Source organism: Globicephala melas, chromosome 3 (assembly GCF_963455315.2).
Source record: "Globicephala melas chromosome 3, mGloMel1.2, whole genome shotgun sequence".
Classification (NCBI taxonomy): Eukaryota; Metazoa; Chordata; class Mammalia; order Artiodactyla; family Delphinidae; genus Globicephala; species Globicephala melas.
The window spans coordinates 43,168,547-43,185,762 of NC_083316.1; positions in this window are offsets into that span (position 1 = coordinate 43,168,547).

The window sequence follows — 17,216 nt, forward strand, 5'->3', positions numbered from 1 at the left end:
TTCCCTATACTATACAGTAAATCCTTGTTGCTTATCTATTTTATGTGTAGTAGTTTGTATCTGTTAATCCCAAACTCCTAATTTATCCCTCTCTCCCTTTCCCCTTTGGTAACCATAAGTTTGTTTCTATGTCTGTGAGTCTGTTTCTGTTTTGTATATAGATTCATTTGTATTATTTTTTAGATTCCACATTTATATTTTTAGATATCATATAGTATTTGTATATATACACATATATATATTTGTGGATATATATATATATATGAATCAATTTGCTGTACACCAGAAACTAATACAACATTGTAAATCAACTATACGTCAATAAAGAAAGAAAAAGCAGGGAACAAGGAAGATTGAGGAAACAAGTCAATATAATGGGGTAATGAGAGCCAGATTTCTCACTAAGAGAAGCGAGTATGAATATAGAAAGAGAGAAAGCTGGAATGAGCCATGTGGTATAGGATTAGAACCAGAAGTTTTGGTTTAAACTTAGAGATCTTAATATGGAGAGTTAGATGCAGAAATAAATACTGATGTACAGTTCTGTGTACGTATGCACATCTATATCTTCATACATATGCACATGCATACACATGTGCACACATACATAAATACATCTATTTCCTAGCTCTGTCCCTGACTGAGCTTGGGAATAGTGAAACCCCAATAACGATGAGCCTGCCTAGAGCCCAGATCTTGGTTTCTAGATACCATTCTCCAATAAAAGGAAACAGGGTTCTTTGGAGAAACGGTTGACTCCAGGGATGAAGTAGGAAAAATATAAGGCAAGTTTAGAACATCTCATTATTCTAGGAGATAAGCAAGTAATCAAAAAGCGATGGAGGGACTTCCCTGGTGGTGGTTAAGAATCCGCCTGCCAATGCAAGGGACACGGGTTTGAGCCCTGGTCCGGGAAGATCCCACACGCCGCAGAGCAACTAAGCCTGTGCACCACAACTACTGAGCCTGCACTCTAGAGCCTGCAAGCCACAACTACTGAGCCTACATGCCACAACTACTGGAGCCCAAGCACTCTAGAGCCCACATGCTGCAACTACTGAAGGCTATGTGCCTAGAGCCCATGCTCCGCAACAAGAGAAGCCACCACAATGAGAAACCCGTGCACCACAATGAAGAGTAGCCCCCGCTCGCCACTCAACAAAGACCCAACACAGCCAAAAAAAAAAAAAAGCATTGGAGACATGTCCAAAGGACACAAAAGATAGCTCAAAGAGGTGCAACTGGTCCAGTATGGGATGATTTGAGTGTCAAAGAAATCATAATATCAGATTATATCCCACTGACTAAAATAGGCATCCATTAATTTATCCTCATGTAAATAAAGTATCACCTCACACTGGTCAGAATGGCCATCATCAAAAAATCTACAAACAATAAATGCTGGAGAGGGTGTGGAGAAAAGGGAAGCCTCCTGCAGTGTTGGTGGGAATGTAAACTGGTACAACCACTATGGAGAACAGTATGGAGGTTCCTTAAAAAACTAAATATAGAACTACCATATGACCCAGCAATACCACTCCTGGGCATATACCCAGAGAAAACCACAATTCAAAAAGCTACATGCACCCCAATGTTTATTGCAGCACTATTTACAATAGCCAAGTCATGGAAGCAACCTAAATGTCCATCAATAAAGGAATGGATAAAGAAAATGTGGTATATATATACAATGGAATGTTACTCAGCCATAAAAAGGAACGAAATAGTGCCATTTGCAGAGACATGGATGGATCTAGAGACTGTCATACAGAGTAAAGTAAGTCAGAAAGAGAAAAACAAATGTCATGTGATATCACTTGTACATGGAATCTAGAGAAATGGTACAGATGACCTTATTTGCAAAGCAGAAACAGAGACACAGATGTAGAGAACAATCTTATGGATACCGAGGAGGGGAGCAGGGGTGGGATGAATTGGGAAATTGGGATTGACATATATATATACTACTATATTATAAAACAGAAAACTAATGAGAACCTACTGTATAGCACAGGGAACTCTGCTCAATGCTCTGTGGTGACTTAAATGGGAAGGAAATCTAAAAAAGAAGGGATATGTGTATAACTGATTCACTTTGCTGTACAGCAGAAACTAATACAACATTGTAAAGCAACTATACTCCAATAAAAATTTAAAAAAAATAAGTAAATGAACACATAATGGGAAAAGAATATTCCTCCCTACAGTATAATTCCAGCTAATAAATGTTGAAGGAATTATGGAATTAGAAAAGCATAATTTGAGACTTATAGTGAAATTATTTTAAGCAAAAAGTATCAATAGATACTAAAAGTAGTGGGTGAAAGTCAGATGAAGAATATCATATTTACGTGGTCTCAGAATATCTTTCCACAAAACATTAACTGCAGGGGGAAAAAAGAATAACTCTATAGCAGAGAACACTGGTATATACCATACTACTCAAGAGATCAAAGTTGACATCACTAGTGATAGGATAAACCAAGACCATGTGTCATATTATGGGATGCAGTGAAAAGATCCAGCATCACATCTGTGATCATCCTGCCAAAAGTGCATAAACACACCTGAATCAATCATGAGGAGGCAGAAAACAAATCCAAAGTGAGCCATGCCCTTGAAACAAATCCCTTTGTGTGTGTGTGTGTGTATACACACATATACATACACACATTTGTGTATGTGTATGTATACACACATATTCTATTGGTTCTGTTGCTCTGGAGAACCTTGACTGATACAGCAGCAATTTCGGATTCAGAAGCTTTTGATCACTTAGTTTGCTAATTTTAAGTCTTTCTTCAAAGGTCACATTCTCAGAGAGGCTATTCTGATTACTCTATCAAAAATGAAAATTAATTATCTCTCCATTCCATATCCCTGGTCCTCTGACCCTATTCCACCTTTTCCCCATAGCAATGTTACTTTTCACACGTGTGTTACTGTTTATTGTGTTTATTTTCTGTCTCTCTCCTCCATTAGATAAACTTCATAATGGCAGGTGTTGTAGGACAAGTTCCCTGAGAAAAAAACTCTTGAGATGAGATTTGTGTGCAGGGGATGTTGATCTCAGGAACAGCAGCCACAAGGGACTGAGGCAGCAGGACTGGGCAGAGAGTGGAGTTGCAGTTGCAACAGAGGTCTCAGCTAATCCTGAGGGGAGCCGTGAAGCTGGGACAGTGCTTCAGCGATGTCCTGAATAGAGACAAAGGGGGCTGCGCCTTTGTAGCCACAGAGCAACCAGTCATGGGATGCAGGCTGCACCAGGGAAGGGGCATTATGTTGGGTGACACAGCTGCCTTAGGCCAATGGCAATTCCTAGGAGGCCTCAGCTGTGGGTCCTCTTGCTGCAGCATGGTCCTGAATGGTGGATCTGGGCAGTGCATCCCGGCAGCAGTCACTGTAGCAGGATCTTTGTCTATTGCTGTATCCCCGGCTCTCAGAACAGGGTCAGAATTATTGACTGGATGGGTGGATGAATGAATAAATGAGTGTACGAATGAAGGAATGAGTTCCTTTCCAGAAAGGTCAGCATGCACAGACAGGATGCAGCCACCCTTCCCAGTTGGCAAGCAGAATGACTAGAGTGTAAAAATAGAAAATAGGCCAACGTAATCACAGAAACCTTGAAGACGGTTCAGAATTGTAAAAAAACAAAAAGTAGCAAATGGGAGAAGAGAGACACAGGGCTGTTGGAAGGAGTGGCAAGGCTGGAGAGACAGGTAATAAATTTATACTGCAGGGAGTTTCCATGTTTACATGCAGATCCTGAGCAGTTCATTGTAGGACCAGGGTGTGCTGTTACAGGCCTCAGGGGCGGGGGTTAAAGAAAGCATCCTGCTAACACAAGGAACAACTGGCTCCTGGGACAGAACTTGTAACAAGCCTTTTCTCATATCTGTTGACTTAACGCAGGCCAGGGAATTCTCTGAAAGGCAACAAGGCTATAAATCAGCAAGGCCTGTAACGTGCATTCTAGGGTCTTGGAGGAAAAGGCAGCACACAAAGGCACCGAGTCTGTCTTTAAGAAAGCCATGGTGAGTGGCCCTGGTGGTCTTGGGGTTAGACTCTGGGGCTGAGAATAGAAAACATCCAGGAGAGGGGAGCAGGGAAGAGCCAGCGAGAGCAGCATGGTATGTTTGTAATGAAACACCTAGCATCCGGGCCTGGAATGGTACCTAGTGGATAATCAGCCCTCAGGGAATATCTGTTGAATGACTGACTAAATAATGGCCCTGGTTCTGTCACTCACCAGCTGCGTGAGCTTGAGGAAGTCCTTTTACTTCTCTGAAACTTGGCCGCCCTGTGTGTAAAATGTTGGGCTCAAACACAAATGGAATCTTTGGGAGGGAATGAACCATGAGAGTTTCTGAGTCTCAAAAAGCATTCAGAGAAGTTCCTGAAGCTCTGAAAAGAAGAGAAATTTAAAAAAAGTCTGCATGGCAGAAAGGATACTGCAGCTTCCTGAGCTAACACAGGCACCCAGGATCGTCAGAACCTGTCATGGCTGCCCTCCCTCCCCCACCTCCACCCCAGTGGGATCTGCAGGCGTAGCAGGTGGCTTTTGTGTCCAGCACTCCAGGGGAAATGCGTTTTCCATTGCTACCTAAAGCGCAACAGACCCCCCCCCCCCCCGCCCCGGACAGCTTGACCCCAGGACAAGAGGGAAGAGGCCAATGCTGTCTGATGCCCATTGCAACTCCCATTACATCTGGGGCAGATCTCCCAGATGCCCTGAGGCAGGCAGAAACAGGGCCCATTGCCTGCTCACTTCTGTCAGTGGCCTGATGCAGCACAAAGGACAACAGGCTCCCACTAAGAAAATGAGAGTTCAAATTCTAGCTTTTCTGCTGCTTGCAAACTTAGCAAGTGACTTGATTTCTCTGGATCTGTAAAATGGGAATGATCATCCAACAGCACAGGTATGATCAAGGGGTAGAAGATTCATGAAACCAGCACATTCATTTCCCCTCCTTTCCTCTCCCTCTTCCTGCCTCCTTCATTTTCTCCTTCCCTTTTATGCAAGCAGCCCAGCTAGGTGGAGCAGAGTCTAAGCAAGGCCAAGGACATGAGTTCAACGCCCACATAGGACCAGAGGCCTGCTCCTGTCCTGGCCATGTCAGTCCTAAACAGTCAACTTTTGTGCTCACACCTCCTTATCACAGAGCAAAGGCAGTTTGCCATTGGCCAGTATCACTGTGGACAAATACTATTTACTCAGCAAGGATGCCAAGCATTTTTAATCCCTGACTCATCAGGAGGAGGAATTTGGCACAAGGGGGAATGGGGGTGGGGAATGAAAGAGATGAAACCGAGTGAGGCAAGAATGTAATCATGAGGGTCAGATTCTGCCATTCTGGGACACAGAGGAAGAGGGAGGAGACGGTTTTTTCCCTTAGAAGAGCTGGCATGATGACCCCAATTCTCCCTTTTGTAAAACTGAGGAAGTGGGGTCTATAATGGATGGGTGGGATTTTCCTTCTCTGTCTTGCAATGGCACCTTATGCTGAACCAGGGTTTCTGAATCCATGGGCTGGGATCCCTGCAGAGTGCTGCCCTCATGTAAGGAGCCCTCACAATTACTACATTTGCACTAAGCAGTATTTGTGTGCCCTGTAACAATAAGTGCAAGTGCTCTCATGGAGAAGGCATGTCATTCTCACTTATATCTGGGTCCTTATATTCAAATCAGTTGGAATTTAGACCTGCATTACAGCCAGGCTTGATAGGTGGAATCTCCATTTCTTCAGATGCTCTCTTTTGTCCCATCTCCACCCTCAGGGTTCAACAGCCCAGCCATGGGAATAAACCTCAGAGCAGCTCTTTCCTCTCTACCTGGGGCCGGAGGACCCATGACTGCCTGGACCTTCTCCTGTAGTATTAACCTTCATGTGAGCTGAGTCTGGGGGCAGGGGCTGAGGAGAGACACTTTGCTCTTCCTGGGTGCAGAGGGACAGTGACTCAGGTGGTGACAGTCCATTTGCTTTCTCCATTTTGGTTGATGGCCTCACTAGGCCTAATCCTTTTTTTCCTCCCAGCCCCCTTTTCTCCATCACTGTCTTAACATCACCTCCCCTGCCCCTTTCCAGGATGCTAAAGATGGTCTTGTCACACCTCTCCACATCTCTTGCTTTCCTAAGATCCTGCCTGCTCTTCTAAGTCTTTCACTCTGTATTTGAGCCATAAAGATTCCTTCTCTGCAGTGCTGTAAGATGCTCTTATCACCAGATCGTATTCTAGCGGGCCCAGAAAATCACCTCAGGTTGAGCGGACCGAGTTGGTATTGAAAACTGAACAGGTTTAGAGGGGGGTAAAAAAGCATCAACTGAGCCCCAACGATGTGCCAGGGAATTTATGTGCAATATATACTTAGTCCTCACAGCATTTTTCTGAGATACTTTTATTCTTATTTTATGGATGAGCAAATTAAGGCTCAGAGAAGTTGAGTACCTGAGCTGAGGTCTCAGTTAGCAAATTACAGTTATAATTTACCCCAGGTCTGGGAATTTCCTGGCAGTCCAATGGTTAGGACTCTGCACTGTCACTGCTGGGGCCCAGGTTCAATCCCTGGTCAGGGAACTAAGATCCCGCAAGAGTGCAGCACAGCCAAAAAAAGAAAAAAAAAACCAAACAACTTATCACAGGTCTGTCTGTGTCTGGAGCTCACCCTTGTTTCTACACTTCGACCTCTCATTGACTCCACAGTAATCTTCACATCCACCTCTGGCTGATGCAATTTCATCTTGACTCTCAGGAAAATCTGATGTGTCAGGTTCAAATTTAATCATAGCACACTATAAGTTATAGTTGGAGAAGCAGAAATAAGTGTGTCAAGATGATTTATATGATGATAATGAGACATAACCTCTGATAATTTGACCTGAGTTGAAAGATGCTAAGTGTGAGTGAGTGTGTGTGTATGTGTGTGTGTGTGAGAGAGAGAAAGAAAGAAAAAACACATCCAGGAAATTAATAAAAGCATCAGTGACTGGTCACTCGTCCTGAAGACTGAGGCACAATGAGAGAGCAGCTCAGGAAATGCTTTTAATGAACAGAGACTCTGACTTGGGAGGAATATATTATCCAAGATCAGGAAAACCTTAAACTCTTCTCAGCTAGTGTTTTATTCTAAAGAAATACTGCATATAATTTATTATTCATAAAAACATATTAAGTTGTTTTAAGCAGAAACACACATAAAACAAGACTATGTGGGCTTCCCTGGTGGCGCAGTGGTTGAGAGTCCGCCTGCTGATGCAGGGGACACAGGTTCGTGCCCCGGTCCGGGAAGATCCCACATGCCGCGGAGCGGCTGGGCCCGTGAGCCATGGCCGCTGAGCCTGCACGTCCGGAGCCTGTGCTCCGCAACGGGAGAGGCCACAACAGTGAGAGGCCCGCGTACCGAAAAAAAAAAAAAAAACAAAAAAAAACAAGACTATGTATTGATCAGTTGGTGAAAATGTGACCAGAGGCTTGCAGGAAACTGACCCTGAATTTCCTCTAGGAGCAATGGCTTAGTATTTGCTAATTCAGTGTTTGCAATGGCTTTATAGAACATAATGAGCATAAATCATGAGGACTGACTGTATATTGCCTGTTTTCATCGTCTCTACCACTAGACAGTACACTCCTTGAGGAGAGACCTCAAGTCCATTTTCCTAATCACTAGATTCCTGCAATCCCCTGTTACGTAGTAGGAGTCAAATAAATCCTTTTCTAAATGAATGAACGAATGAACTAAAGTTAGGAAGAGAATCATGACAGTGTAGAATCACAGAAGTCAAGGGAGTTTTGAGAAGGAGTGAGTAATCATCAATGTAGCCAAAGCAGAGGCGTTGGTGGAGTAAGGAGGGGAAAGTGTCCATTAAGCTGGCGGACGGGAAGTCATTCATGGCCTAGGAGAGGAGGGCATTCAGCTCAGGGAGGAGGGCAGAAGGCAGACTGCAGTGGTCTGAGGAATGTTCAATGAGGAAGAAGGAAAAATAAACAAAGGCCACCATTTTGAGAAGTTTGGGTGAGAAGGCGAGGAAAGAGATTCGACAGAAGCTAGAGGAGCATCTGGCTGAGAGGTGGGTGTTTCAGGACTGGAGAAGCTCTCCCATAAGTATACGCTGAGGGAAAGTAGAGGTGGAAGAGAGAAGTGGAAAAACAGAATGTGGTTCAGGGAAGACATTGGACTCTGAACAAGAAGAGGGAGATCTCAGTCTTACAAACCAGGGAAAAGGGAAAAATAAAGGATGAGCATGGATGTGAGTATATTTAGGGTGAAGGAGGCAGGAAGTGGCAGGAGATCCTTCCCGACTGCCTCGCTTTTTCTTGGTGCAGTAGGGGCCAGGTGCAACGTTAAAGAAGGAGAAGGAAGGCTCCTGAAGGCTGAGCCGCAGGCTTGGAGACAGTGAGGGAGCTCACGGTGGACAAATCGAAGAACTGATGGGCAGAGCGACGCTGGAGACCATGATGCTGCAGTGGCCTCAGCAGCCAGGGTACAAAGAGCGGCCCAGGCAGGTTGCAGTGTTGCTCATCTGCTTTGGGGCTTTGCTGGGCAGGTACAGTGGAAGAACTGCAGCACAAGGGGGCTGAGGCATCTATGAGAGATGAGAAGAGCTCAGACTGGAGCAGCCTGATGGGTAGGAAAAGACAGAGAATGAGGGACTCGTGGTCCCCATGAGCTGGAAGAGCAGGCAGGGCTGGATGAGGATGTGAGTGGGGAGGGTCAGAGGTCATGAGGAGCTCTAGGTGGTGCATGGGTGGTTGAAGGTCCATGAGTTCCTGGCCTCCAGGAGATCGAGGGTTGCAAGACCAATGATCCAGCTAGTCTTGTATTAATTTAGTCCGTCGTTACTCGAATGAACCTCCTACTTGTGGCTTAAGGCCTTAAGGAGATGACAGTGATGCAAAATATGGTGAGGTTTGCTCAGCATCATGTATATGAGGGAAATGGAAATATTACCTTCACAAAGTCAGACAAATACAAGATAGCCATTCCTTCCTCCATACATATCACAAAGCATAATAGATTAATTTTTTTAAAGAAAGTTGAGAAAAGGTTTTACATACTTGGAAGTGCTGTGGTATGAAAGAAAAAAGTCCAGGCTCAGAGTTCATGTAGCTAAGTGTTTATCCTGGCTCTGTCAATAACTAGTGTCGTGATTCTGGGCAGGTTTACCATTCTGGGCCCCTGTTCCCTTAACTGCAAAATGAGGTGGGTTTTGATATCTAAAGTTATTTCTCATTCTAAAATTCATAGCATTTTATGATTCTCTAAAGAAGTAGTGGTTGAACCTGAATAGACATCTTTCCAAAGAACACATACAATGGCCAAATAGGAACAGATGCTCAACGTCACTAATCATCAGAAAAATGTAATTCAAAACCACAGTGAGATATCACCTCATACCTGTTGGGATGACTATTCTTAAAAAGAAAAGAGGGCTTCCCTGGTGGCGCAGTGGTTGAGAGTCCACCTGCCGATGCAGAGGACACGGGTTCGTGCCCTGGTCTGGGAAGATCCCACATGCCATGGAGTGGCTGGGCCCGTGAGCCACAGCTGCTGTGCCTGTGCATCCGGAGTCTGTGCTCCGCAACGGGAGAGGCCGCAACAGTGAGAGGCCCGCGTACCGCAAAAAAAAAAAAAGACAAGAGATAACAAGTGTTGGCGAGGTTGTGGAGAAAAGGGGACTTTGTCCGTTGTTTGTGGAAATATAAATTCATGCAGCCACTATGAAAAATAGTGTGGTGGTTCCTCAACAAACTAAAAATAGAACTACCATATGATCTAGCAATGTCTCCTCTGGGTATAATACTATCCAAAGGAAATAAAATTAGTTCCTCGAAGAGGTGTCTGCATTCCCATGTTTATTGCAACATTATTCACAATAGCCAAGATTTGGAAACAACCTAAGCCTCCATCGATGTGATGAATGGATAGAGAAATTGTGGTATTTACATTTGACCCCTGGACAACATGGGTTTGAATTGTGCAGGTCCACTCATATGGGGTGCAGATATTTTCCATAAATATGTTATTACAGCACTAGATGGTTTGCAGTTGGTTGAATCTGCAAATGAGGAATCGCAGATACGGCGGCTGAGTCTTAAGCTATATGTGGATTTTTGACTGCTTGGGGTATGGGTGCCCCTAACCCCCTGCATTGTTCAGGGGTCAACTGTGTCTACACAATGGAATATTATTCAGCCTTAAAAAAGAGATCCTGCCATTGGCAACAACATGGATGAAACTGAAAGATATTATGCTAAGTAAAATAAGCCAGACGCAAAGATAAAAGCTGCATGACCTCACTTAAATGTGGCAACTATAAAAGTCAATTACAAAGAAGCAGAGAGTGGAAAGGTGGTTACAAGGTGAGTGAGGTGGGGGAAATGGGAAGATGGTGGTCAAAGAGTATAAAGTCGGAATTACAAAGGATGAATAAGTCTAGAGATCTAATGCACAGCATGCTGACTATAGTTAATAATGCTGTATTGCATACTGGAAATTTGTTAAGACAGTAGGTTTCAGGTCCTCTTACCACACACAGACACAGACACAGACACACACACACACACACACACACTATGTGAGGAGATACTGTATTAATTAGCTTAACTTAAAGTAATCATTTCACTATGTATATAAATATCAAACCATCATGTTGTATACTTTAAATATGTTTAATTTTATTAAAAATAAAAAGAAATAGGGGCTTCCCCGGCGGCGCAGTGGTTGAGAGTCCACCTGCCGATGCAGGGGACGCAGGTTCGTGCCCTGGTCCCGGAGGATCCCACATGCCGCGGAGCGGCTGGGCCCGTGAGCCATGGCCGCTGGGCCTGCGCGTCCGGAGCCTTGCTCCGCAACGGGAGAGGCCACGGCAGTGAGAAGCCCATGTACCACAAAAAATAAATAAATAAAAAATAAAAAAGAAGTGATACTTGATGGAGGTCAGAAATAGAACCTGATGGGCTGTGGGGCCCCAAAAGCCCAGCCTGAGCTACAATGATTCAAGATGAATGAAGGCTGATATTTATGGGGCCTCCACTTTACGCCCTTGACTCTGGCCTCCCCATAACACTCTAGGATCTCCCTCTAGGATCTTATCCCCCCAGTCATCCCCTCCTCCTTGTGGCCATCTCCTTCCCTTCTATCCCTCCATTACTCTTCTTGACAGATACAGCAGATTCCTAGAAAAAGAAACCCGCACACTTATTGCTTCCAGATCTGTTCTTCCCTGTCTTAGTTTGTAACCCTCCATGTTTAGGTATCCATCCTCAGCACACCGTACCTGCCCCTTGAGGATCACCAAATGGTCCAGTTCAGTGGCTTCTTTTTTTTTTTTTTCTTCCAAACTCCCAATTTATCCCTCCCCCTCCTTTGGTAACCATAGTTTGTTTTCTATGTCTGTGAGCCTTTCTGTTTTGTAAATAAGTTCATTTGTATCATTTTTTTAGATTCCACATATGCTTCTTATCTGTTCTTAATTTTCTTGACTTCAGGAAGAATCACAGTGGGCTCTCCTCAGACAACTTCTCAACTTTGCCTTGGGAAACACCACCTTTGAGGTTCTCCAGCTTATCCTCTATGTGTCCTTCTATGGCTCCTCCTTTCCTCTTGCACCCACTTGTGGTTGATCCCTACTCCTAACTCTCTTCTCTTTCTCTTTCCACACTTGCTCCTTTGGCGCTCTCTTTCAGTTGTATAGTTTCAACCATTACCTTCTTGCAGGGAAGTTAGTTCTTTATCTTCAGCTCTGAGTTTTCCCTCTTGCACTAGTCTAAATTTCCAAGTCCCTGGTGGACATCTCTGCCAACACGTCCAATTCATTATGTGCAAACCAGAATACAACATTTTTCCTTTTTCTCCCGCTGTGTTTCATGTTTCTGTCTGTTGGACCATCATACTCTTTGTCACTTAAGGTAGTTCCTCTTTCTCGCAAGTAAAAGAATCATAGGATTTTGGGGTGTTTGATCTGGAAGGGAGCCAGAGGTGGTATCTCACAGGGGGAGGCATTGTGGCTAAGAGAAGGTGTGGTCTTTGGACTTGAGTTGGATCTGGATTTGAATTCTGACTTAGTGTCTTGCTTGCTGAGTGACCTTTAGAAAGTTACTTAACTTGTCTGTGCCTCAGTTCCAAAGTGGTAAAATAGAGATAATACATTAAAAGGTTCTTGTTGGGGCTTCCCTGGTGGCGCAGTGGTTGGGAGTCCGCCTGCCGATGCAGGGGACACGGGTTCGTGCCCCGGTCCGGGAAGATCCCACATGCCGCGGAGCGGCTGGGCCCGTGAGCCATGGCCGCTGAGCCTGTGCGTCCGGAGCCTGTGCTCCGCAACGGGAGAGGCCACAGCAGTGAGAGGCTCGCATACCGCAAAAAAAAAAAAAAAAAGGTTCTTGTTGGCATCAGTTAGATGACATATGTAAAATTCTTAGTAGTAGAGTGTCTAGCATTTATTAAATGCTCAGTGAATGATATTTATTATCAAGGATTCCACCCTTTGATTTTTCAGATGGTGAAACTAGGACTAGAGAAATAAAGTGATTAAGTAATAGTGAAAGAGTTGGGGCTAGAAACCAGCTGCTGATTTTAAGATCTGTGTGCCTTCCTAAGGCCCTTTGTGCCTGATGATTTTAAGACCTGTGTGCCTTTTTTTAAGGCCCTTTGTGCATAAGCTAAGGGAATAATGATTGGAAACAATAATAAAACTGTCTTTGGAGAAGCATATTTCCAGTTTGGAAGTTACTGGGAGAAGGGACTGTATCTCTTTAACTTGCTGCTGTCTTGAATATTTATGATAATTGGGACCAAGAAAACGTAGTTACATGAAAGATACAGTCTCTAAATGCCATTTAAGTAACAGCTTCAACCTTCTCCTCAATGACTGTTTATCAGTACATTTAATGTGGAAATAGAACATGAAAAACAGCAAAATGCTTGAATTACAGGTTCCTAGCTAGATTTCAAAAGTCATCATATGGTAAATAAGCTCATCTCAAAAAATATAGGACACGGGGAGGGGGAAGGGTAAGCTGAGACGAAGTGAGAGAGTGGCATGGACATATATACACTACCAAATGTAAAACAGATAGCTAGTGGGAAGCAGCCGCATAGCACAGGGAGATCAGCTCGGTGCTTTGTGACCGCCTGGAGGGGTGGGATAGGGAGGGTGGGAGGGAGGGAGACGCAAGAGGGAAGAGATATGGGAACGTGTGTATATGTATAACTGATTCACTTTGTTATAAAGCAGAAACTAACACACCATTGTAAAGCAATTATACTCCAATAAAGATGTTAAAAAAAAAAGAGTAATTGTAAAATCCCAACATAAAGTACTTGGGGATCTGCTTTCTGTACCAACAAGTTCTAATGGAAAAGAAAACATTTGAAAGGGGGCGTATCCAAGAATGATTTAAATATAAAGCTAGTCAGTAACCTTAATCTTACTTTATGTATATCATTTTAATTACTGTGTGGAGGATTTTAATTACTCTTTGCCCTTGCCATTACTGATTATGTTTTTCATTTGGCTTCTTTTGGTACCAATTTAAGGAAATGTTTTCTAAGAAGTAAAGCACTTTTAGGATACTGTGATTTTTAATTATACAAACAACAACTATTCAATCAGAGACTTATAGTCAGAGATTTCTTTTAATTTCTTAATTCCTTGCTATAAATGGGTACTTGCCTATATTTAATAAAACTTCCATTTCCATTGCAAAAAAAATATCTTGAAGGACATTTTGAAAAATAGAAATGGAATGAGGGCATTGTGGTAAATAAAAATAGACAAATGGAAATCCATATCTATTGTAATCAATGTCTGAAAGAGCTCTGTGTTTGGGAGGAAATTATTCCCTGCTTCCTAATGCTGTTTTTCATATTTACGTATCTTGTTAACTTTATTAAACCCAGCAGGAAATAATTTCGGCATCACAGCTAATTTGTTTTGACGTGCCTCAAGAGAGCTATTTTTTTTCTTTTAAATGGTGCCTGCTGCCTTCTATCAAACCATGCCCCAATTGAAGGGGCATCTGTTATTGGAATGCCTGTTCAAAAATAACAGTGGAGTCTGAACATCTGGAAGGTTTACAATAAAATCTTCTATTTGGAGCCCACATTTGTGATGGGATGCTTGGATAGATTTTATTTTATTTTTTAAGTCTTTTGAGAAAATCATGTGTGATCATGTTTCTTCAGCTGAACTTCATTGATTAAATCTGGCTCCCTGAGGGCTGAATAAGGGGCATCCCCCCAGGAGGTGTGGAGTAAGGTCTGTTCTGGATGAGTCTAAAACCCGCAAGGCAGGGGTACAAGTTGAGTTCCATGGTTTTTAAAGGAAACTCCTCACTTCTACTTAGAGTCAATTTCTAGTAGCATCTATTTTGAATGGATTTAAGCCAATTTGGTCATCTAGCAACTATCTAATATTCTTTTTTTAAAAAAATTTATGTATTTATTTGGCTGCGCCATGTCTTAGTTGTGGCATGTGGGGCCTTTAGTTGCAGCATGTGGGATCTAGTTCCCTAACCAGGGATTGAACCCGGGTCCCCTGCATTGGGAGCAGGGAGTCTTAACTGGACCACCAGGGAAGTTCCTCTAATGTTTTTTGTGTGTGTGTGTGTGGGGTACACGGGCCTCTCACTGCTGTGGCCTCTTCCGTTGCCAAGCACAGGCTCTGGACGCGCAGGCTCAGCGGCCATGGCTCACGGGCCCAGCCGCTCCACGGCATGTGGGATCTTCCCGGACCAGGGCATGAACCCGCGTCCCCTGCATCGGCAGGCGGACTCTCAACCACTGCGCCACCAGGGAAGCCCCCTCTAATGTTCTTTTGATATACATTAATACTATAATAGCATCCAGTGGCAAGTGGTAGATGTGGGGAACATTGTAAGATACCTTATTCACAACCTCACTACCAGAGAGCATGTTAAAATGAATGGTATAGTAAAATGAAAGTATAAGAAAGTGAGTCTTAGATCAAATTTTGGCAGATGTATTAATATTTATTTATAGGCATGAAAAACAAATGCAAAGATATTTAAAAGGCAGAATGGGCCAGCTTTAGAAGATCAGATTCTTCATGAAGTTAAAAGATTCAGGACGGAGATCTGAAGCTGAAGCTGGGCTTGCCAGATTCTTACTCCTAACTTATCACCTATCCCTTAAGCTAAGTAACAAACCCGCTGGGATAGATTTAGACACACTCAAGTGCTAAGTAACCACTTCTGAAAGGTATTGATTCCTGACTGGAATTCCCAACTGCTAACTAACTACCCTTCAGGGGTAGATTCCTAATGTTAACTAACTGTTGCTGAATTATTAGCCTGGAGTTAACTTCTATCAATACATCATATTGTTTATAGCTACATACAGCATCATTATTCTCCCAAACTCCCAAGCTACACACTGCAGAGGTATGTTTGTCATGGCCAACTGCCTTTTCCATCAACAGATTGTGACAAACCTAACTGAGTAATCATCTCTCCAATTTACCTTCTCTTATCTCCAGAGCCACTGGCTTAGTTTCCTCCTTATCAGGAACTCTCCTTGAATGACTATAACTGCCTCTTCACTGCTCATTTTAACCTCTTCCTATGGTTCACTTTCTTTCACGCTAAAAAAGTCTGACCCTGCCACTTCTAGGCATAAGATCTTCTGAGGACCCCGCCATGGCCTTTTGTATAACATCCAGTCTCCTTAGCTGACCTCAAGCCACTTATCCATATGGATATCTATGCTCTAGCTATCCTACATTTCTCACAATTTCCCAAACATTGTGACCTGGTTTATCCTTCAGGCCACTGGTAGATACAGGTCCTTCCTGGTCTCCTTACCTGGAAGACATTTTTTCTTATCTGAAGGCCTCATTTATGTTGCCTCCTCTGTGAAGTGCACAGGTATTGTTTGTTCAGGCCTTTGTGCTCCCACAGTCCTTTCTATTTATATTCATTGATAGCAGCTATTCTGTTGTGTAAAATAGGAAAAATAGGATTGTCAGATATAATACAGGATGCCCAGTCACTTCGGAACATCAGATAAATAATGAATAATTTTAGTTATTTGTAGGTCCCATGCAATATTGGGAACATATTTATACGAAGCATTATTGGTTATGCAACTGAATTTCAAATTTAACTGAGCATTCTGATTTTTATTTGCTGAGTCTGGTAAGCCTAGCTGCACTGTAATTCAACTGTTTACATGTCTGTCACTTTAAGGCACTTGTATCCGAGTGAGCAACTAGACTCTAGGCCTGGCACCAGGCTCCTAGTCAGTAAATGTTTCTTGACTAGAAGAAAGAAGAAAAAAGTTCAAAAGAGAAATGAATTTCACTGCTTGTCTTTTCCTACTTGGGAAAATTAAAAATAAAAACTCTGGGTTTCTCAAAAAAAAAAAAAAGACTTCCCTGGTGGTCCAGCAGTTGAGACTCTGTGCTCCCAATGCAGGCGGCGCATGTTCAATCCCTGGTCAGGGAACTAGATCCCACATGCCGCAACTAAAGATTTTGCATGCTGCAACTAAAGATCCCACATGCTGCAACTAAGATCCTGTGTGCTGCAACTAAGACCCAGTGCAGCCAAATAAATAAATATTAAAAACAAAACACCCCAAAACCTCTGGGTTTCTCGACAGGTACCGGTGAGAATGTTCCCTATACCAGCAGTATTTTAGAAGTCAAAAAACTGTTCCAAAATGAGGGATGGCAAAATGGGGGCAGATTGGATGGATATTTTCTAGTGTGGAAGCAAAGAGTCATGTCTAAGATATGGAAGCAATGATAATAATGACACTGAATGTTAGTTATGTGGAATCCACGTCAATACACTTTCAGGGCATCCCCATCGAATCCTCACAAACCCTACGAGGAGGTGCTCATTGCAAGGTGCTGGACTCTTCCACTCCCCATTTTTGTACCATGTCGGCTCTGGTTCCACTTCCTTCCCAAAGAGCCCCCCAGGGAAGCTGACTTGGTAGGAGAACTGTTCAAAGCCCCACCTTGCAAATGGAAGAGAATGCATGAAGTTGCCAGATTTCTGTGAGGGATTTGGACTCAGTCCCATTCCTTCTTTGGGAAGCTTCCTTTGCCAATAAGGTATTCTTAGACTTCCACCTTTGTCTCAGTCTTATGGTCATAAAGCTGCCTTGACAAAAGTTTAAGGGCTTATGACTCTAGAACATAAAGAAATGTTCCAAGATGGGAAAGGGGATAACAACATGCGAGATTCTG